Below are 24,760 nucleotides of genomic sequence, written 5' to 3' on the forward strand. Positions count from 1 at the left end.
GGTTTCAAACAGCCGACTGATGCAATGAGCACAGGACCCAGTGCCACTGCCTGGATGCCTCCCAAACAGATCAGGCCAATCAACTGTCTCACCCACTCAGAGGACCTGATCCAGTTGGTGACCCCTCAGCCATTGGTTCATATTTCATGTGTTTCTGTTTGTTTGGCTATTTGTCTCTGTGCTTTATCCGACCTTGGTCTCAACAATTCTCTCTCATATAAACCCTCCTCATTCTCGCTAATTGGACTCCCAGAGATCCACCTGGGGCCTAGTCATGGATCTCTGCATCCAGATCCCTCAGTAGTTGGATGAGGTTTCTAGTACAACAATTAGGGTGTTTGGCCATCCCATCACCAGAGTAGGTCAGTTCGGACTGTCTCTCGACCATTGCCAGCAGTCTGTTGTGGAGGTATCTTTGTGGATTTCTGTGGGCCTCTCTAGCACTTTGTTTCTTCCTATTCTCATGTGGTCTTCATTTACCATGGTCTCCTATTCCTTGCTCTCCCTCTCTGTTGTTGATCCAGCTGGGATCTCCCACTCACCCAAGCTCTCTTTCCCTCGACCCTCGCCCTTCACTACCCCCACTCATGTCCAGGCTGTTCATGTAGATCTCATTCCTTTTCTCTGTCATTGGGCGATCCCTGTGTCTTTCTTGGGGTCCTGTTTTCCAGGTAGCCTGCCTGGTGATGTGAGTAGCAGTCCAGTCATCCTTGTTCCACATCTAGTATCCTGTTATGAGTGAGTACATACCATGTTTGTCTTTCTGAGTCTGGGATACCTCACTCAGGATGATTTTTTTCTAGGTCCATCCATTTGTCTGCAAACCTCATGATGTCATTGGTTTCTCTGCTGAGTAGTATTCCATTGTGTATATGTACCACATTTTGTTTATCCATTCTTCAGTTGAAGGGCATCTAGGTTGTTTCCATGTTCTGGCTATTACAAACAATGCTGATATGAACATAGCTGAACAAGTGCTCTTGTGGTGTGGTTGAGCATTCCTTGGGTATATGCCCAAGAGTGGTATAGCTGGATCTTGGGGGAGATGGATTCCCAATTTTCTAAGAAAGCGCCATATTGATTTCCAAAGTGGTTGTACAAGCTTGCATTCCCACCAGCAGTGGAGGAGAGTTCCCCTAGCTCCACATCCTCTCCAGCATAAGGTGTCTTCAGTGTTTTTGATCTTAGCCATTCTGACAGGCGTAAGGTGGTATCTCAGAGTTGTTTTGATTTGCATTTCCCTGATGATTAGGGATGTTGAGCAATTCCTGAAATGTCTTTCAGCCATTGAGTTTCCTCTGTTGAGAATTCTCTGTTTAGTTCTATAGCCCATTTCTTAATTGGACTGTTGGGCATTTTGATATCTAATTTCTTGAGTTCCTTATATATTCTGGATATCAGTCCTCTTTCAGATGTGGGATTGGTGAATATCTTTTTCCATTCTGTAGGCTGTCGCTTTGCTTTGTTGACCGTATCCTTTGCCCTACAAAAGCTTCTCAGTTTCAAGAGGTCCCATTGATTGATTGTTTCTCTCAGTGTCTGTGCTACTGGTGTTCTATTTAGAAAGTGGTCTCCTATGCCAATGCGTTTAAGACTACTTCCTACTTTCTCTTCTAGCAGGTTCAGAGTAGCTGGGTTTATGTTGAGGTCCTTGATCCACTTGGACTTAAGTTTTGTGCACGGTGATAGATATGGATCTATTTGCAGCCTTCTACATGTTGATATCCAGTTTTGCCAGCACCATTTGTTGAAGATGCTTTCTTTTTTCCATTGTGCACTTTTGGCTTCTTTGTCCAAAATTATTTGTTCATAGGTGTGCGGATTAATGTCAGGGTCTTCAATTCGATTCCATTGGTCCACATGTCGGTTTTTATGCCAGTACCAAGCTGTTTTTATTACTGTAGCTCTATAGTAGAGCTTGAAGTCAGGGATCGTGATGCCTCCAGAGGTTGTTTTATTGTACAGGATTCTTTTGGCTATCCTGGGTTTTTTGTTTTTCCATATGAAGTTGAGTATTATTCTTTCCAGGTCTGTGAAGAATTATGTTGGTATTTTGATGGGGATTGCATTGAATCTGTAGATTGCTTTTGGTACGATTGCCATTTTTACTATGTTAGTTCTGCCTATCCATGAGCATGGGAGATCCTTCCATTTTCTGACATCTTCTTCAATTTCTTTTTTCAGGGACTTAAAGTTCTTGTCATATAGGTCCTTCACTTGCTTGGTTAGTGTTACCCCAAGGTATTTTATGTCATTTGTGGCTATAGTAAAGGGTGATGTATCTCTGATTTCCTTCTCCGCTTTTTTGTCCATTGTATATAGGAGGGCTACTGATTTTTTGGAGTTGATCTTGTATCCTGCTATGTTGCTGAAGGTGTTTATAAGCTGTATCAGTTCCTTGGTGGAATCTTTGGGGTTGCTCAAGTATACTATCATGTCATCTGCAAATAGGGAAAGCTTGACTTCTTCCTTTCCAATTTGTATCCCCTTAATCTCCTTATGTTGTCTTATTGCTCTGGCTAGAACTTCAAGTACTATATTGAATAAGTATGGGGAGAGCGGACAGCCTTACCTCGTTCCTGATTTTAGTGGAATTGCTTTGAGTTTCTCTCCATTTAATTTGATGTTGGCTGTTGGCTTGCTGTAAATTGCCTTTATTATGTTTAGGTATGTTCCCTGTATTCCTGATCGCTCCAAGACCTTTATCATGAAGGGGTGTTGGATTTTGTCAAATGCCTTTTCAGCATCTAGTGAGATGATCATGTGGTTTTTTTCTTTGAGTTTGTTTATATGGTGTATCACATTGACAGATTTTCGCATATTGAACCACCCTTGCATCCCTGGAATGAATCCTACTTGATCATGGTGGATAATTGTTTTGATGTGTTCTTGGAGTCTGTTTGCCAGTATTTTATTGAGTATTTTTGCATCAATGTTCATGAGGGAGATCAGTCTGTAGTTCTCTTTCTTTGTTGTATCCTTGTTTGGTTTGGGAATCAGGGTAATTGTAGCCTCATAGAAGGAGTTTGGTAGTGTTCCTTCTGTTTCTATTGTATGGAACAATTTAGAGAGTATTGGTATTAACTCTTCTTTGAAGATCTGGTAGAATTCTGCACTGAAACCATCTGGTCCTGGGCTTTTTTTGGTTGGGAGACTTTTAATGACTGTTTCTATTTTGTTAGGGGTTATTGGACTATTTAAATAGTTTATCTGGTCTTGATTTAATTTAGGTATGTGGCAACTATCCAGAAAATTATCCATTTCTTTTAGGTTTTCCAATTTTGTGGAATAGAGGTTTTTGAAGTATGACCTGATGATTCTCTGGATTTCCTCAATGTCTGTTGTTATGTCCCCCTTTTCATTTCTTTCTTTTTTTTTTTTTTTTTGGTTTTTCGAGACAGGGTTTCTCTGTGTAGCTTTGCGCCTTTCCTGGGACTCACTTGGTAGCCCAGGCTGGCCTCAAACTCACAGAGATCCGCCTGCCTCTGCCTCCCGAGTGCTGGGATTAAAGGCGTGCGCCACCACCACCCAGCTCCCCTTTTCATTTCTGATTTTGTTGATTTGGATGCTCTCTCTCTCTGTCTTTTGGTTAGTTTGGATAAGGGCTTGTCTATCTTGTTGATTTTCTCAAAGAACCAACTCTTTGTTTCATTAATTTTTTGTGTTGTTCTCTTTGTTTCTATTTTATTGATTTCAGCTCTCACTTTGATAATTTCCTGGCATCTATTTTTCCTGGGAGACTTTGCTTCTTCCTGTTCTAGAACTTTCAGGTGTGCTGTTAAGTCACTAGTGTGAGATTTCTCCAGCTTATTTATGTGGGCATTTAGTGCTATGAATTTCCCTCTTAGTACTGCTTTCATAGTGTCCCATAGGTTTGGATATGTGGTGTCTTCATTTTCGTTGATCTCTAGGAAGTCTTTAATTTCTTTCTTTATTTCTTCCTTAACCCATTGGTGATTCAGGTGGGTATTGTTCAGTTTCCATGAGATTGTAGGTTTTCTGTAGTTTTTGTTGTTGTTGAAATCCAACTTTAGACCATGGTGGTCTGATAGAACACAGGAGGTTATTCTAATTGTTTTGTATCTGTTTAGATTTGCTTTGTGACCAAGTATGTGGTCGATTTTAGAGAAGGTTCCATGGGGTGCTGAGAAGAAGGTATATTCTTTTTTGTTAGGATGGAATGTTCTGTAGATGTCGATTAAGTCCATTTGAGTCATGACATCAGTTAAGTCCTTTATTTCTCTGTTAAGTTTCGATTTGGGGGATCTGTCCAGTGGTGAAAGTGGGGTGTTGAGGTCTCCCACTATTAATGTGTGGGGTTTTATATGTGATTTAAGCTTTAATAATGTTTCTTTTACATATGTGGGTGCCCTTGTGTTTAGGGCATAAATGTTCAGAATTGAGACTTCATCTTGGTGGATCTTTCCTGTGATGAGTATGTAATGCCCTTCTTGATCTCTTTTGATTGATTTTAGTTTGAAGTCTATTTTGCTGGATATCAGGATGGCTACACCCGCTTGTTTCTTAAGACCGTTTGATTGGAAAGTCTTTTCCCAGCCTTTTATTTTTAGGTAGTGTCTATCTTTGAATTTGAGATGTGTTTCTTGTATGCAGCAGAAAGATGGGTCCTGCTTTCGTATCCATTCTGTAAGCCTATGTCTTTTTATAGGTGAGTTAAGTCCATTGATATTGAGGGATATTAATGTCCAGTGATTGTTCATTCCTGTTATTTTTTGGTGGTGATGTGTGTGTACTTTTCTTCGTTGGGGTTTACTGCTGTGGCTTTATCTATTGCCTGTGTTTTCGAGGGTGTATCTGACTTCCTTAGGTTGGAATTTTCCTTCTAGTGCTTTCTGTAGGGCTGGGTTTGTGGATAAATATTGTTTAAATCTGGCTTTGTTATGGAATGTCTTGTTCACTCCATCTATGAGGATTGAAAGTTTTGCTGGGTATATTAGTCTAGGCTGACATCCATGGTCTCTTAGTGTCTGCATTACATCTGTCCAGGACCTTCTGGCTTTCAAAGTCTCCATTGAGAAATCGGGTGTTATTCTGATAGTTTGCCTTTATATGTCACTTGGCCTTTTTCCTTTGCTGCTCTTAATATTCTTTCTTTATTCTGTGTGTTTAATTGTTTAATTATTATGTGGCGAGGGGACATTTTTTGGGGGTCTAGTCTGTTTGGTGTTCTATAGGCTTCCTGTATCTTCATAGGCATTTCCTTCTTTAAGTTGGGAAAGTTTTCTTCTATGATCTTGTTGAATATATTTTCTATGCCCTTGAGTTGGTATTCTTCTCCTTCTTCTACCCCTATTATTTGTAGGTTTGGTCTTTTCATGGTGTCCCAAATTTCTTGGACATTTTGGTTCATGACTTTGTTGACTTTAGTGTTTTCTTTGACTGATGAATCTATTTCTTCTATTGTATCTTCAAAGCTAGAGATTCTCTCTTCCATTTCTTGCATTCTGTTGATTATACTTGCATCTGAAGTTCCCAATCGTTTTCTCAGATTTTCTATTTCCAGCATTCCCTCTGTTTGTGTCTTCTTCATTTTTTCTATTTCCCTTTTCAGGTCTTGGACTGTTTCCTTCATTTGTTTCATTGATTTTTCTTGATTTTCTTTCAGTATTTTATTGTTCTCTTCCAGGACTTTTTTGATTTCTTCTAATTTGTTTGCCCTTTCCTCTAGTTGTTTACAGCGTTCTTCACATTTTTTTGTCTTTTCCTCTACACGAGCCTCTAGCTTCTTCATGATGACATTCATAAGGCTATTTTCTTCTGCTTCTTCCAATTTCTGATGTTCAGGTCTAGGTGTTGGAGGAGGGCTAGGGCCTGGTGATGGTGTATTGCTATTCATTTTGTTGTATGTGTTTCTGCCTTGACGTCTGCCCATCTCCTTGTGGTTCGTTCTTGGCCTTATCCGCACACTTGGTTCAGACAGAGCTGACAGATTCAGGAAGTCTCTCTCTCTTGTCCAGATGGGAGCTCTCTATGCTTCAGAAGGGAAGTCCGGGGCAAGATGGGAGCTGGGAGCTGTGCTTCAGAAGGGAAGTCCGGAGCAAGATGGGAGCTGGGGGCCGGCCTCTAAGTCTCAGGAAGAGGTTTAAACTTTTAGTTTTACAAGGTATATTTTTAAGTTATCAAAACTATATTTTTCAGATATGACACAGCTTTCCTGCTTTGTTCTAAAACTAATGGCACTAATTTCTTTAATGTTTGCATTGTCTTAGATATCAGTAATATTTACGCATATTCATATGTCAGTATGGGGTAGAGAATAATGATATGTCATATGTAATAATGTGCAGCAATTTAACTATACAATTTAACATGTTCTTCATTTCAATTTTAGTGATATTAGTTGTCCATTTTTTTTTGGTTTTTCAAGACAGGGTTTCTCTGTAGCTTTGTGCCTTTCCTGGAACTCACTCTGTAGCCCAGGCTATCCTCGAACTCACAGAGATCCACGTGCCTCTGCCTCCCGAGTGCTGGGATTAACGGAGTGCGCCATCACTGCCCGGCTAAAAACATCTTTTTTTTTCTATAATTGTCCATTTTATGATAAGCCATATGCTATCAGAACAAAGCATCTTACTGGACATTATGGTAGTTCATGCCTTTAATCTGAGCATTTGTAAGACATAGACAGGTCAACCTATGTTTTCAAGGCAAGCATGGTCTACATAGAAATTCTGGAACATGCAAATACATATATTGAGTACTCTTTGAGAAATATCTTTTTAGATTCTCTTACTTTATTAGTAGAAGTAATAAAAACATAGTTTTAAATACTTTGCAGTGAAAATTTTATACATAATATTTGGGGAGGATATATACCCCTCTTGAGTTGCCCACAGTGTGTTTGTGTCTTGGTTCCCAGGAGAACAAAATGCGAAGTTCTAAGCCTGTGTGCTCACACTGAGATGAAGAACTATCATCCCATTTAGTCCTGCATTGTTGTGTAAATAGTGAATATAAGTGTAAAGGAGTCCTCATTTATATCATATGTTCTCTTTGGATGTAAAAAAGCTTGTAAACTAGTATATTTTGTATTAAAAGATTCTGTTCAAATTTTTAAGCCTCATAGCCCATTGGTTAGTAGAAAATAGAAAGTTTCTGGGCCAGAATGCTCATATTTTGAAGACATTTTAAAAGTGTTGTTTCATGTGAGTGAGTTATTGAAGGCTGCTCTGTGCATAGTGGACAAACTACTTTCCTTTTTAATTCATTTTACATACCAGTTAAAGATTCCCCTCTTCCCTCCTTCCACCCCTCCTTTTCCCCCTCCCCACCCAGCCTGATTCCCACATACAAGAAGGAAAGGCCTCCCATGGGGAGGTACATTTAGTAAAGGCAAATTCAAGCCACTCTCCCTGCCTCAAGTCTGTGTGAGGTGTCCCATCATAGGTAGTGGGCTCCAAAAAGCCTGCTCATACACCAGGAATGGATTCTGATCCTATTGCCAGGGGGCCCCTTAAACAGATCAAGCTACACAAGTATCTTGACATGCAGAGGTCCTAGCCCTGTCCCGTGCAGGCTCCACAGCTGTTGATTCAAATTTCATGAGTTCCCACCAGTTTGGTTTGGTCATCTCTGCAGGTTTCCCTATCATAATCTTGATGCAATGCATTTGCTCATAGAATGCCTCTTCTCTCTCTTTGACTGGACTCTTGGAGACCTCCCTGGTGTTTTCTTGTGGATGTCTGTATCTGCTTCCATCAGTTACTGGAAAAAAAGCTCTGTGATTACAGTTAGGGTATTCACCAATCTGATTACTGGGGTAAGCCAGTTCAGTTCATGCAACCTCTCCATTATTTCTAGTAGTCTAAGATGGGGTCATCCTTGAGGATTGCTGGGAACTTCCCTAGCACCCAGATTCTCTCCATCATCATGAGGTCTTTCTCTATCATGGTATCTCTTTCATTGCTTTCCCACTCCATCACTATTCCAGCTCAACCATCCCATCTCCTTATGTTCTCATCTCCCATCCCCTATCCTCCATTGCCCACCATTCATCCAGTTTACTCATGGAGATCTCATCTGTTTCCCCTTCCCAGGGCAATCCATGGATCCCTCTCTGTGTCCTCCTTTTTAGGTAGCTTCTCTGGAGTTTTGGGTTATAGTTTGGTTATCCTTTGCATTACGTCTGGTATCCACTTATGAGTGAGTACATACTGTGTTTGTCCTTCTGAGTCTGGGTTACCTCACTCAAGATGATATTTTCTAGTTCCATCCATTTGCTTGCAAATTTCATGATGTCATTATTTTTCTCTACTGAGTAGTACTTCATTGTGTATACGTACCACATTTCTTAATCCATTCTTCATTTGAGGGTCATTTAGATTTTTTCCAGATTTTGGCTATTGTGAATAATGCTGCTGTGAACATAGTTGAGCATGTGTCCTTGTGGTATGATTGAGCATTTCTTGGGTATATGGCTAAGAGTGATATAGCTGGGTCTTGAGGGAGATTGACTCCCAATTTTCTGAGAAACCGTAATACTGATTTCCAAAGTGGCTGTATAAGTTTGCACTCCCACCAACAGTGTAGGAGTGTTCTCCTTGCTCCACATCCTCTCCAACATAAGTTGTCTTCAGTGTTTTTCATCTTATCCATTCTGACAGGTATAAGATGGTATCTTGAGTCATTTTGATTTGCATTTCCCTGATGACTAAGGATGTTGAGCAATTCCTTAAATGTCTTTCAGCCATTTGAGATTCTTCCATTGAGAATTCTCTGGTAAGCTCTGTAGCTCATTTTTTAAATTGGTTTGTTCATTATTTTGATTACTAGTTTCTTGAGTTCTTTACATATTTTGAAGATCACCCCTCTGTCAGATGTGGGGTTGGTGAAGATCTTTTCCCATTCTGTAGGCTGACATTTTGTCTTATTGACTGTGTCCTTTGCCTTACAGAAGCTTCTCAGTTTCAGGAGGTCCCACATATTAATTGTTGTGCTCAGTGTCTGTGCTACTGGTGTTATATTTAGCAAGTGGTCTCCTGTGACAATGTGTTCAAGACTACTCCCTACTTTCTCTTCTATTAAGTTTAGTGTAATGGATTTTATTTTAAGGTCTTTGATCCACTTGGACTTGAGTTTTGTGCATGGCGATAGATAGGGATCTATTTGCAGTCTCTACATGTTGACATCCAGTAATTCCAGCATCATTTGTTGAAGAAGCTTTCTTTTTTCTGTTTTACAGTTTTGGCTCTTTGTCAAAGATCATGTGTTCAGAAGTGTGTTGGTTAATGACAAGGTCTTCAATTAGATTCCATTGGTCCACATGTCAGTTTTTATGCTAGTACCAAGCTGTTTTTAATACTATAACTCTATAGTAAAGCTTGAAGTAAGGGATACTGATGTCTCTAGTGGTGGCTTTATTGTAGAAGATTCAAACAGTGCTTTCTGTAAATATGTCATCTATCTTGAGGATTGCAAGTGCACAGGGTGTGTTGAATGTAGAGGTAAAACTAACTTATGATGTCATTTAACTTCAGAATTTCTCATTTTAGTTTTTTGTTTCATGTTACCTGTCTGTTGTTGAAAGTTGGGTATTTAAGTCAAGCACCATCTCTAGGCTGAGGTTGATTAGTGCTTTTAAATTTAAGACTGTTTCATCTGTGAAGTTGGGGAATCCTGTATTTGATGTCTATTTGATTAGGATTGTTACACCCTTTCATTGGATTTTTCCTTTAATGAGTAGAAAGGACATTTCACTGTCTCTTCTGAACAGGTTTTGTTGGATGTCTGTTTTGTCACATTTTAAGATAGTTGTGACTGCTTAGATTTGAGGGATGGTCTAATTTTTTTTTATTTTTAGTACATACTGACTGCAGTTTTCTCTCCTTTCACTGCGCCCAGTTCTCCTCTTTCCCTCTCCTCCAGATCCTCTCTTCATCCATTTCCCTTCAGAAAACAGCAGGCCTCCCAGGGATTTCAGCTCAACAGCACATAACAAGATACAATAAGACTAAGCACATACACTCATATGAAGGCCAGGAGAGGCAACTCAGTAGGAGGAAAAGGGTCCCAAGAACAAATGAAAGAGTCAAAGGCACCCCCACTCCCACTGTTAGGGGTCCCATAAAAACAGCAAGCTAACAACCATCATATATAGGTAGAGGACCTAGCACAGGCCCGTATAAGCTCCAAGATTGCTACATAGGTCTCTGTGAGCTCCTGTGAGCCCTGATATACTTGACTCTGTGGACCTGTTCTCCTGGTGGTCTCAACCCCTTTGATTCCTACAATTCTTCCTTCCAGTCTTCTGTGGAGTTCCCCAACTCCAATGGGAGGGATCCAATGGAAATCTCCAATTTGGGCTCCCTCTCTGACTAGTATTTGGCTGTGGGTCTCTATATCTGCTCCAATCAGCTGTCATCAAAGGACTCTCTGATCATAATTGGGCCAGGCACCATCTGTGAATAAAGTAGAATATCATTAAGAATCATTTTATTGATTTTATTCCTTCCTGAGTCTCTGGGCTATCCAGCCTCCAGTTCCTAGTCATCTAGAGAGTGTCAGGCATCGGCTCTGTCTCAAGGCTTGGGCCTCAAATTAAACAAGTCATTAGTTGTCCAGTCTGTCAGTTCTGTGTCTTCACTGCCTCAGCACATCTAGAAGGCAGGACATATTGTAAGATGAAGGTTTGGTGGCTGGGTTGGTGTCCCAATCCCAACACTAGAAGACTTGCCTGGTTACTGAACATGGACTATTCAGACCCATCTCCTCCATTACTAGGAGTCCTCCTATGGTCACCTTCAAAAACTCCTGGGAGCTTCTACTGAACTAGGTTCCCCCAAATTTCTCCCAATTCTAGTCTTCTCTCCCAGTACTCTCTCCCTATACCCCACCCTTGAACCTGATCCCTCCTGTTCCGATGCCCACCTCTACCCCTCACCCCTTGTCCACCCAGAAAATGTATTCAATTTCCGCTTCCCTGATAGATCCATGTGTCCCACTTAGAGCCCTCCTTTTTACTTGGACTTCTGGGTCTATGGATTGTAGCCTAATTATCATTTACTTAACAGTGAATGTCCACCTATAAGTGAGTACATATCATGTTTGTCTTTCTGGGTTTGAGTTGCCTCACAAAAAGATGATTATTTTTCTAGTTCTATACATTTGCCTACAAATTTTATGATGTCATTTTTTCTAACAGCTGAATATTACTCCATTGCATAAATGTACTGTAAGTTTATGACATTCCACAGCACATAAATATACCAAATTTTATATCCATTTTTGGTTGAGGGACATCTATATTGTTTCCAACTTCTGGCTATTATGAATAAAGGAACAATGAACATAGTTGAGCAAGTATCCTTATGGTAGAATGTAGTGTCCTTTGGGAACACACTCCAGATTGGTATACCTGGGTCTTGAGGTGGTCGATTCCCAGTTTTTTTTTTTTTTTTTTTTTTCGAGACAGGGTTTCTCTGTGTAGTATTGCGCCTTTCCTGGAACTCACTTGGTAGTCCAGGCTGGCCTCGAACTCACAGAGATCCACCTGGCTCTGCCTCCCGAGTGCTGGGATTAAAGGCGTGCGCCACCACCGCCTGGCTGATTCCCAGTTTTATGGGGAGCTGCCATATTGATTTCCATAGTTGCCATACATGATTACACTCCCACCATCAATTAAGGAGTGTTTCCCCTGTTCCACATTATTGCCATCATGAGCTATCACTTGTGTTATTGATCTTAGCCATTCTGACTCTGGTAAGATGGAATCTCCAAATCATCTTGATTTGCATTTCCCTGGTGGCTAAGGATGTTGAACATTTCTTTAATTGTCTTCAACAATTTCATGTTCTTCTTCAGTTAATTCTCAATTTGGCTCTGTACCACACTTTTTAATTGGATTATTTGGTTTGTTGATGTGAGTTTTTTGACTTCCTTATATATTTTGGACATTAGCCTTCTATCTGAAGTAGAGTTACTGAAAATCTTTTCCCATTCTATAGGCTGCAATTTTGTCCTATTGATTGAATTCTTTGCATCAGAGAAACTTTTCAGTTCCATGAGGTCCCATATACTAATTGTTGATCTTAGTTCCAGGACAAGCAATTGGTGTTCTGTTTGGGAAGTCGTCTCTGCCAATGCATTCAAGGCTATTAAGCACTTTCTCTGTGTTAGGTTCAGTGTGCCTGGTTTTATTTTGAGGTCACTGATACACTTGGATTTGAACATTGGCCAGGGTGATAACTGTGGATCAATTTGCACTCTTCTACATGCAGACATTTAGTTAGACCAGCGTCATTTGTTGAAGATGCTGTCTTTTTTCATTGTGTCTTTCTGGATTCTACATTGAAAATCAAATGTCCAAGAGTGAGTGGATTTATGTCTGGGGCTTCAATTAGATTCCATTGATTATCCTTTCTGTTTTTATGCCAATACCATGCAGTTTTTATTACTACACCTCACAGTATAGCTTGAAATCAGTTGTAGTGATATCTCTGGAAGTTCTCTTATTGTACAGGACTGCTTTAGTTATGCTTGATTTTTTATTGTTGTTGTTCTTCCATATAAAATTCAGCATTGTTCTTTCAAGGTCTATAAAGAATTGTCTTGAAATTTTGAAGGGTATTTAAATTGAGTCTGTAGATTGCTTTTGGTGAAATGGCCATTTTTACTATGTTGATCCTACCCATTCAAAAGTATGGGAGATCTTTCCATCTTCTGATATCTTTTAAATTTTTTTCTTCTAAGACTTGTAGTTTTTAGTCTTACAAGTCTTTCAAATGCTTGAATGCTTAGTTAGAGTTATCCCAAGGTATTTTATATTATCTGTGGATATTTTGAAGGGTATTGTTTCCCTGATTTCTTTCTTAGTCCATTCGTCCTTGTATATAGGAGGGCTACTAATTTTTTGAGTTAATCTTGTATTCAGCCACATTGCTGAAGGTGTTTATCAGGTATAGGAGTTCCCTTGTGGAAATCTGTTGCTATTCTGATGGGTCCCTCTTCGAATATGACTTGGTCTTTCTCATTTCTTCCTTCATTGTTCCCTATGCCATCTTGAATATGCTTATTCTTTGCTTCAGTCCTAACTATTCTTTCATTTGCCGTTTGAAAAATTGATTTAGTGGTCATAATTTCTTCAACCAATTTTTATCTTGAAAAGTGTACCTTTCTCTTTCATTATGATTGATAGTTTTTCTGGGTACAGTAGTTTGAGGTAGTATCAGTGCTGTTTCATAACTTGTAGAATTTATAAGCCCAATCTCTTCTGGCTTTGTAGTCTCTACTGAAGGAATCTGTTACTATTCTAATGGGCCCCTCGTTAAAGATGACTTGATCATTCTCTTTGTCACTTTCCAAGTCCGTTCTTGGTCTTGTATATTAACTATTACTATTATTTTTATAACATAGAAAGTTTCTTTTGTAATCCTTTATATATGGACTTCTGCAAAATTAAATAGACTTAACATGTATCTATAGAATATTCTAACCAAAAACTAAAGAATATACATTCTTTTCTGTAGCCCATGGAATTTTCTCTAAAATGGACTACATATTAGGGTAAAAGCAAGTCTTTAATGTACCGGAAAATTTAAAGCACATCCTGCATGCTGTCAGACATTATGGATTAAATCAGGATATATACAACAAAAAAGAAAGAACACAAATTCATGGATGTCAAGTTGCACAAAAGTAAACCATAACTGACTGAAGGAAGAAATCTAGATGGACATTGACATTCCTAGAATTGAATGGAAATGAAATCATAACATATCAAAACCTGTGGAAAACAATGACAGCTGTCACAAGAGGAAAGTTTATGGAACTGTGGATCCATAAAAAAAAACTTTGAGGGATCACCAATTAATGACTTTAGAAGATACCTGAAACATTTAAAAATACAAGAACAATCAACACTCATAAAGGTCAAAATCAGGGCAAAAACTAATGAACCAGAAATGAAAAATTCAATAGAAAGAATAAATGAAGCCAATACTAAGATCAATGGCATGTTAGTCAAATGGACAAAAAAAGTATAGAGAATTCAAATAAATAAAATTAGAGATGGGAGGGGACAAATTACCACAGACAGACATTGAGGAAATTCAGAGAATCAAAAGAGTAAAACATATATTCTATAAATTAGAAAAATTATAGAAATAGATGCATTTGAAGATAAACATATGACCTACCAATATTAAATATAAATGAAGTTAATAGTTCAAGTAGACATATAACCTCCAGTGAGATTAAAATATTAACTAAAAAAATCACAATTTAAAAAAAAATCACAAGTCAGAGATAGTCAGTGCCCAATTCTACCAGGCCTTCAAAGAAGAGCTAACATTAATATTTCTCAAACTATTATACAAAATAGACAGAGAAAGAACACTTCTTTTGGGAAGGTGGTATTATCCTGATTTCAAAAACATACAAACACCCTGCTATAAAATGAAGAAAAATTAAAGGGCAACCACTTATGAAAATAGAAAAAAATAAAATGCTTGAAAATGGAACTCAAGAACACACAAAAATGATTATACACCATGGTCATGTTAGCCTCATCCAGTGGATGCCAGTCTGGTTCACCATCTCTAAATCAATGAATGTAACACCATGTAAACACACTAAGGAATGGAAAAAAAAGGAGTCATCTGGGTAAATGGAGTAAGGCCTCTAACAAAAATTCAACATGACTTCATGATGACAGTCTAGGAGAAAATAGGGACAAATAGAATAAAGCCTGTTTTCTTATCACATAAGTTTAAGGTGTTATCTCCTTTTCAACAGTACCAAGCAATATGAAGAAAATAACATTTCATTTATATGAATCACTAAATGCGTGTCACCATGGGAATGAACTTGGGCACACAAATCAAAGAACTATGTATAAAATACAAATTTAATAAAACAAATCTTTCCAAATATTATATTATTCTTGTGAAATGTCATAATATTCTTCAATGTGTGTGGAAATTTGGTGGATACAGAGTGCAAGTTATTTTCCTCACTAGTGTCTATATTAAGAGAATGAGTAAATCGATCAGAAGGTAACATGCTCACAGTGCAAATATAAGAACTGAGTTTACTTTTGCAGGTCTCAAAAGCAAAACAATGGGAGGGAGCATTGCAGTGCACATGTGTAAACCTGTATTTTGGGAGAAATGAAGGGTAGAAGTAGGAAAATTCCAAGTTTATGTGCCACAAACGACCTGTTATTAAATACAGATGAAAACAACAATTCCCATTTAAAGTTTTCCCTGGTTAGAATCATGTGAATGCACACAAACCACAGAGAAATATATACACATATCACACAACACACATATAAAAATGAATTGTTATTGAAGTGTCAATTGTTGTTCAGACACACTGAATGGCCTGGATGTTCCTGAATTAAGCAGTTTCTTAGTAACTAGTGACTTGATCAAGAAACATTCTATTTTTTGTGGTTGTGCAGATTGAAAGTTGAATTTTAGAGGTCTGAAGACCTTATCAAAACCCATGGACAGAATACATCAAAATATAAGGCAACTGAAATTTGGCTCACCCTCCTAGGGCTCAAGTCATGGAGAAGTTCACACTCAGGGTTTTACATAGTTCTAAAGAAATAAAACAAAGAGCCTCCTAAGTCATATTGACACTTAATACAGTAAAAGGTTCTTAAACTACATACATATATGAATGAAATACCAAGGGAATCACCAAATAACAAAGAAGACAAAGCCCCAACAAAATAATATCTCACCACCAAATAAAACTTCCAGTTTGGGGATAGGCCAGTTGTCAGCAAAACAGGCCCCGTGGAAATGCTCAAAAAACCCAGGCTATTGCCAAAGTTATTGGTTGCTCTCCACAAATTGATGGTAAAGCTCTATTGCTGAAGATGACACTATAGGACTCATTGAACATGGAAAAGTTGAGCTAGTGCCTACCTAGAGTCTTTGCTCCTATACACTGTGTCCATGGTACTGGAAAGCAGGCTGCATGCTATCAAAGGAGAAAGGTAAACATCAACCTAACTATAGACCCTTCCATCTATAACGATGTCCTGTCTGCAAGATATACTAGTGCAAAATGGCTCAAAGCTCGTGGGACTAAACAACCAATATCTGATTGGATTTTAGGGTCACTCCATGAGATGGAAACCAACACATCTCAGATTGTCAAGAACTTGAGACAATATAGGCCATGGAACCAGGGGGAAACCAAATACTATTGTTTTGCTAAAGAAATGCAGCAATGTAACGTCTCCTAAGGATATTCTGTTATATTCATAGATCATTGTGTCACTCAGTTATCATCAAAGAGGTTCTCTTCAGCCATGGAACACCCAGTCCTAAATGAGATGTCTTCTTAAAGTCCATTCACTCAGGGCTCAGGGAACCCAAAAAAAAGAGGAGATGGAAAGATGTAAAGAGAGAAAGTGAGCTGGGCGGTGGTGGTGCACGCCTTTAATCCCAGCACTTGAGAGGCAGAGCCAGGCAGATCTCTGTGAGTTCGAGGCCATCCTGGGCTATCAAGTGAGTTCCAGGAAAGGTGCAAAGCTACACAGAGAAACTCTGTCTTGAAAAAACCAAAAAAAAAAAAAAGAGTCAGAGACACTGAGGAAACACGACCTTGTAAACACAGCAGGACTGATACACATATGAACTCAAGAGACTGGGAAGGATGCACAGGGCCTGCACCACTAAGACAGATGGGTTGCCAGCACTGAGAGGGGAAGTGGACACAAGCCCTCATCTTTAATTCAGAAGCCAACTCCAAGTTGTCATAAGCCTCCATCCAGAACCCAGTTGCAAATACAATAACTAGTTTTCTTTAAGGGAGTCTTGTTGGGTAGACAAACAATTCTTAAGGGAAGGCCCCGTGTTCAGTAGTAGATGGAAAATAAAGAAACACACTCAATGGCATTTGTGAACTTTAAATTTTTAAGATTACATGACTTTTGTGCACAATTATTGTTTCTGATTTCTTGTTTTCATGATTTTCTGTGTATGAAGATGTATGTCTTTTCCTCTCTTGTGTTTCTTGTCCATTTTCATTGGATTTTTTCTTCTTTTGGTTTGCTTGTTTGTTTTTATATGGATTTATCACTATTTTTCCAATATCTGTTTGTTTTCTAATAAGAGGGAGAAAGAAAGGATGTGGATTTGAGCTGGAGGGGAGTTGGGGGGAACCTGGAGGAGTTGGTGGAGGGGATACTGTAATTAGAATATGTTGTATGAAAAAAAATCTATTTTCAGTTTGCTTGAATATATGTTATGTGTTGTGTGGTGTGAATCTTCCTCCTAAATATTGTTCTACCTTCTGTGCAGGTTAAAGTTGAGGAACTATCAATGTATTTTGGCCATGATGTTTGCCATTGAGGAAATCAATAGCAATCCCTATCTTTTACCTAATACATCCCTGGGATTTGAAGTCCATAATGTCCCAAATAGTCGAAGGCGCACTCTGGCAGCTCTTTTTGGCTCACTTTCAGGCACTAACTATAGCATCCCTAACTACAGATGTGCAAGAGAGATCATGTCAGCTGCTGTACTTACAGGACCATCATGGGCAATATCTGAATACATAGGGACACTGCTGGATCTTTACAAATATTCACAGGTGAGAGAGGGTGCTGGGATAAGACATGATGTCAGCTTTCCTTGGTGATATTTCAGCTGTCTGTGAGGAAAAGAGTGCAAGCTTGAGTAACTCTTCATGGATAGGGAAATAAAGTCGACACAGTTCACACATCTGTATTTGTGTAGCCTAGAATACAGAGAAGGGGAAGGAAGGGTGGAGCAGACACACCATTATTAATCCTCTAAATGTTGTCTCTATTTCTGCAGGATATTAATCACACTGTAGTGTGTATGCATTAATTAAGTAAAATCAACCTTGGTTCAGTGGGGCAGAGCCTGCAAATAGTTGCATGGAATTAGCCATAGAGTGTTCTGATGAATCAGGAATACAGATAGAGAGACAGCACAGGAAGGGGTAGGGAGGGACATGGAATTTGGTTCTTTGTTTTGCTTTGGGACAAATGGAGAGACATGTCTATTGCTGGGTCTCCAGTCAAACAGGAAGGTCAGATGGATGCTTTTTGGTCTCTATGATCTAACAGGTTTTCACCCTCACATCTAACTTCTCAGTCTTTGTTGATAATAAAATGATTGAGACTTAGTTTAAACCTACATAGAGGAGCCACCACGTACCCAGGCCAGGGGACTGGAAGCCCCTCCAGGCTGCAGCCTGCATGGCTGTTGGGGCACTGACTGTGGGGCTGTGGCGATGAAAACAGTAATTAAAGTATCAGTAGATTCATGTGCAGCTGCTGAGCTGACAGAAGAACATCATTGTACTGATCTCATAAAACTACAGGAAAACAGATTTGAACTTCAAAGCAGGATTGTCCTAAAGGCTTTAAACCATTACTGTAGAACTGAGCTGATTTTTATGACAATGTTCTTTCTGGTTGTTTTTCCCTACAGCTTAGTTTTGGAACTTTTGATACTACCCTGAGTGAACAAGGACAGTTTTCTTCACTGTACCAGGTGGCCCCCAAGGACACATCTCTCACACTTAGCATTGTATCATTGATGCTTCATTTCCACTGGAACTGGGTTGGGCTGTTCATCATAGATGATGACAAAGGTGCCCAGATTCTGTCAGATTTGAGAAGTGAGCTGGAGAAATATGGAGTCTGCATAGCATTTGTGGAAATGATCCGAGTAATCAGGGGTTCATTTCTGACTACATCCTGGAAAAATCAGGTGCAGATCCTGGAATCATTAGCAAATGTGATTATTATTTATGGGGACACTGATTCTCTCTTAAGCTTAATAGTAAATATAAAGCAGAAGTTAGTCACATGGAAAGTCTGGGTCCTGAACTCACAATGGGATCATTCAGAAATTGATGACTATTTCCTATTAGATGCATTGCATGGGACCCTTATTTTTTCACACCATAATGAGGAGATTAATAATTTTACAGATTTTATCCAGACAGCCAATCCTTCTAAATATCCAGAAGATGTTTATCTTCATGTATTATGGCACTCATTCTTCAATTGCTCTTTTTTGAGGAAAGACTGTAAAATTGTGGATAACTGTTTGCCCAATGCCTCCTTGGGATTTTTGCCAGGGAACATATTTGATATGGCCATGAGTGAAGAGAGTTACAATGTGTACAATGCCGTATATGCTGTGGCCCACAGTCTGCATGAGATGATTTTTAATCAATTACAAAATAAATCACTGGAAAATGGAAAAGAGGTGGTATTCTTCCCCTGGAAGGTAATGTCACTTACATAGCAATGGAGTATCAACAGTGTGATGTTCTTAGTGTTTATAAAGGTATGCAAACTAGATATTATGGATCATATAATATATTGTCAAAATCCACAGGGAACAGTGAACTTGTTCACTCCTCAGTGAATACTAAAATCATAGCCATCAATGTCTGTGATGAATAGGTGGCTGACGCAAGGGGGAAAGCTGTTTAGTGTCCATACTGAGTTGTATTCTAAGAAGCCTCACAATCATCACATGGTAAAATATTCAAATAAAATATCCCTGTACATATCTCACACCAGAAACAGAAGATATACGTAATTAATAACCAATAGAATGCTTACATTATGTATGTTTTTCACCTATACTAACTCTTTAAACTTAAAAATATTGGTTTTTATACCATGATAATTGGAATGGTTTTGAAATGTTCTTACATGTGTTTATCTTTTCAAAGATACTATGATTTGTCTAAGTCCACTTTCCTTATGTGCTTGGTTCTAAATTTCCTCCTAATACCGATTGACATTTTAGAAAAATAATGATGTTTCTATTCTCCAAGGACATCATTTGCTCAATATCATTAATACCCATGTTAAAGTTTCTATTAACATCAGAAAGCAAAGTCAGTGTGAGACTATAACTAATTCTGGCTCTGTTGCACCTTCCTGAGACCTGTTTACCATAGCATCATGCATCTCTTTTAGATTCAACCTTTTCTCAGGAACATCAGATATACCAATCCTGCTGGTGACCATGTGGTTCTGGGCTGGAAGAGGAAACTAGATGTAGACTATGACATTCTCAATTTTTGGAATTTCCCAAAAGGTCTTGGGTTAAGTGTGAAAATAGGAACATTTTCTCCAAATCTTCCCCAGAGTCAACAGCTGTCTTTATCTGAGCACATGATACAATGGCCCACAGGATTTACAGAGGTAGGTTGGATGTTATCTCATGCCTTGACCTCTATGTAAATAACAAAGTAAATTTCTGAGTTCATGAATCTTCCTTGCTCTGTTGAGACCTGTATATATACACATAATGACCACTAATATAATGTATAGTCTTATTACATAATTCTGCTGGATATACACATTGTTTTTACACCTCTTTGTTTATTTCATATGATAAAAACAATATTTATTTTAATATGCTGTCTTGGCTAATTTTATGTCAGCTCAATATTATATAGAGTCATTTGAGAAAAAGGAACCTCAATAGAGAAAATGGCTTCACTAGATTTGCCTGTGAGCACTCTTGTGCTGCACTGTTTTTACATTGGCTGATAGGAGAAGATCTAGCTCACTATGGGTAGTGCCAACCCTGGGCAGGTGCTCCTTGGTGCTAAGAAACAGACTAAGCAAGCCATAAGCAAGCATGTAAGAAGTACTACTCCATGGTCTCTGAATCAGTTCCTACATCCATATTTCTGCCTTGAGTTTCTGCCCTGACTTCCCTGGTTAATGGACTGTAAGCTATAAGGTGAATTAAATCCTTTCATCCTCAAATTTATTTTTGTCAATGTGTTTTGCAGTAACAGAAACACTAACATGCTTTCTGCCACTGTCACAGATCACCTGACAGGAGACAGATTTTTAATCCCATCTTCAAAATTTTAGGTCCATGAATTTTGGAAAAGTTGGTCTTTTCCACTTAGGACTCTGCAACGACAAAAGAAACATGATGAGAATGGTGGATTTTTTGTTGTTGATGTTTCAAAAATGTTACCTATCAAAAACATGTAGGTAGATTTTCCTTGGCTTACAATTTGCAGGTGTATTCCATTTCCCTCAGGAAGCCATGTCTTTAAGAGGTGGAGGCAGCTGGTCACATTTCATCCACAACCAGGGGGCAGAGACCACTGACTGCTGCTGTCTACATTCCTTCCTCCTTTCCACTCCTTCTTGGACCACAGCCATCTAACTGGGGACATCCACTTAGGGAAGGCCTTCCTACCTCAAGCAACTTCATCTAAAAAGCCACTCACATTAATGCTCAAAGACTGGTTTCCACAGAGACTCTGAATGCTGTACCAACCTGAGGGAGATCAGCTCACTCTTATTCCCCCAGGAAACTCTTGAGTAGGGAGAAATGAGGAGGTTGTATATAGAAGTATACATATAGAGAGACAGATAGAAAACATAGGATAGCTTCAGGAGGGACTGGGTTCAAACACACCACCCCTTATGTCTCACTAAAGGGCTTTTTAAACCATTTACAATAGCCATAAATGATATAAAATACCTTGGGGTAACACTAACTAAGCAAGTGAAGGACCTATATGACAAGAACTTTAAGTCCCTGAAAAATGAAATTGAAGAAGATGTCAGAAAATGGAAAGATCTCCCATGCTCATGGATAGGTAGGATTAACATAGTAAAAATGGCAATCTTACCAAAAGCAATCTACATATTCAATGCAATCCCCATCAAAATACCAACACAATTCTTACAGACTTGGAAAGAACAATACTCAACTTCATATGGAAAAACAAAAAATCCAGGATAGCCAAAAGAATCCTGTATAATAAAACAACCTCTGGAGGCATCACAATCTTTGACTTCAAGCTTTACTAGAGCTACAGTAATAAAAACAGCTTGGTACTGGCATAAAAACCAACATGTGGACCAATGGAACCAAACTGAAGACCCTGACATTAATCTGCATACCTATGAACATATGATTTTTGACAAAGAAGCCAAAATTGTATAATGGAAAAAAGAAAGCATCTTCAACAAATGGTGCTGGCATAACTGGATATCAACATGTAGAAGACTGCAAATAAATCCATATCTGTCACCATGCACAAAACTTATGTCCAAGTGGATCAAAGACCTCAATATAAATCCAGTTACTGTGAACCTGATAGAAGAGAAAGTAGAAAGTAATCTTGAACATATTTGACACTGGAGATCACTTACTAAATATAAACAACAGTAACACAGACACTGAGAGAAACAATTAATAAATAAATGGGATCTCTTGAAACTGAGAAGATTTATAGGGCAAAGAACACGGTCAGTAAGACAAAATGACAGCACAGAATGGGAAAAGATCTTCACCAACCCCACATCTGACAGAGGACTAATATCCAGAATATAAAAAGAACTCAAGAAACTAGACATCAAAATACCTAACAGTCCAATTATTAAATGGGCTATAGAGCTAAACAGAGAATTTTCTACAGAAGAATCTCAAATGGCTGAAAGACATTTAAGGAATTGTTCAACATCCTTAGTCATCAGGGAAATGAAAATCAAAATGACTCTGAGATACCACCTTACACCTATGAGAATGGCTAAGATCAAAAACACTGAAGACAGCTTATGCTGGAGAGGATGTGGAGCAAGGGGAACACTCCTCCTCTGTTGGTGGTAATGCAAACTTGTACAGCACTTTGGAAATCAGTATGGCAGTTTCTCAGAAAATTGGGAATCAGTCTTCCTCAAGGCCCAGCTATACCACTCTTGGGCATATACCCAAGGAATGCTCAATCATACCACAAGTACACATGCTCAACTATGTTCATAGCAGCATTATTTGTAATAGCCAGAACCTGGAAACAACCTAGATGCCCTTCAACTGAAGAATGGATAAATAAAATGTGGTACATATACACAATGGAGTACTACTCAGCCGAGAAAAACAACAACATCATGATGTTTGCAGGCAAATGGATGGAACTAGAAAATATCATCCTGATTAAGGTAATCCAGACTCAGAAAGACAAACACAGTATGTATTCACTCATAGGTGGATACTAGATGTAAAGCAAAGGATAACCAGACTGCAACTCACAACTCCAGGGAGGCTACCTAGTAAAGAGGACCCTAAGAAAGACACAGGGATTGCCCAGTGACAGTGTAATGGATGATATCTACGTGAGCAAACTGTGATTGAGGGGTATTAATGGAGGGCAAGGGTTGGCAGAAAGAGAGCTTAGGGGAGCGGGAGATCCCAGCTGGATCAGGAACAGACTGGGAGAACAAGGAAAGAGACACTATGATAAATGAAGACCCCATGGGAATTGAAGGAAGCAGAGCATTAGAAAGGGCCCCAGAAATCCACAAAGATACCTCCACTGTAGACTACAGGCAATGGTTGAGAGAGTGCCTGAGTTGACCTGCTCTGGTGATTGGATGGCCGAACACCCTAACTGTCAGGATAGAACTCTCATCCAGTGACTGGTGGAAGCAGATGCAGAGATCCATGGCCAAACCTCAGTTGGAGCTCCAGGAGTCCAACTGGCGAGAGAGAAGAGGGATTATATGAGCAAGAGATGTCAGGACCATGATTGGAAAAAGCACAGGGACAAAAAGCCAAACTAATGGAAACACATGAACTGTGAACCAATAGCTGAGGAGCCCCCATGGAACTGGACCAGGCCCTCTGGATAAGTGAGACAGTTGATTAGCTTGAACTATTTAGGAGGCCCCCAGGCAGTGGGACCGGGAACTGTCCTTGGTGCATGAGCTGCCTTTTGGAACCTAGGGCCTATGCTGAGATACTTTGCTCAGCCTTGGTGTCTCACACCAAGAAGGGGACTGGACCTGCCTCAACTGAATCTACCAGGCTGGGCTGAATCCCCAGGGAAGACCTTGCCTTGGAGGAGGTGAGAATGGGGCGTGGATTGTGGGAGAAGGCTGGGGGGTAGGAGAAGGGAGGACAGGGGAATCTGTGGCTGATATATAAAATTAAATTAATTATAAAAGAAAAATATTTATTGAAAAATGCCCAGGGGTGAGACAAAAGTCCCCTCCCCCAGCACAGTCAAGTGTAGGCCATCCCAAACACCTGGAGACCTTGCACATGGTCAAGCCATTGCCTCATGCACCCCCTACTGTGTAAAGCAAGCTCAGATTTAACTAGAAAACCTTTGTGGCCTTCCTACCAACCATTGACCACATGACCCTGTGTATGACTTACCCTAGTAGTAACAGCGCAATCACCTTCATTTACAAATATCTAAATTACCAAATTAATGTTATATATTAAAGCCCTCTAGGTTTAGAGATTCAATTAAATCCTGAGCATTTCCTAACATTTATTTAATTTTTCTCAGAATCCTCAATCTGTATGCAGTGAGAGCTGTGGTTCTGGATTCAGGAAGACACCCAGGAAGGCAAGGCTGCCTGTTGTTTTGACTGCACACCTTGCCCACAGAATGAGATTTCCAATGAGACTGGTAAATATCATTCATGCCAAGGATGTTTCCACCAGTCCACCTGTGTAGTATCTAAGTAAATTTACACCTCTAAGTGAATTTAGAGATAATTCTCTTCTTTTTCATGTTAGTTAATCACAAGTTATAGGTCATCATATTTTCCCTGAAATAACACAGTCTTGACACAGAAATTATGATGTGCTTTATGATCTTGATCCATTGTAAGCACGGCTGCCTACAGAAAACTCTCCCCACACCAGAGTGGTAGGCTTTGCTGCCCAATGACCTTGAACACACAGCACTATTTCTTCATGATTTTTAAATCATATTTTGATCATAATAGGAGTCAAGA

At 39.2% G+C, this 24,760-nt stretch overlaps 1 pseudogene; it reads left to right on the top strand.

Moving 5' to 3' along the window:
* LOC131903556 (vomeronasal type-2 receptor 116-like) overlaps positions 1 to 24,760 on the top strand; it is a 31,375-nt pseudogene that overhangs the window by 3,075 nt on the left and 3,540 nt on the right.

The sequence above is a fragment of the Peromyscus eremicus genome, chromosome 1 (genome assembly GCF_949786415.1).
Source record: "Peromyscus eremicus chromosome 1, PerEre_H2_v1, whole genome shotgun sequence".
NCBI lineage: Eukaryota > Metazoa > Chordata > Mammalia > Rodentia > Cricetidae > Peromyscus > Peromyscus eremicus.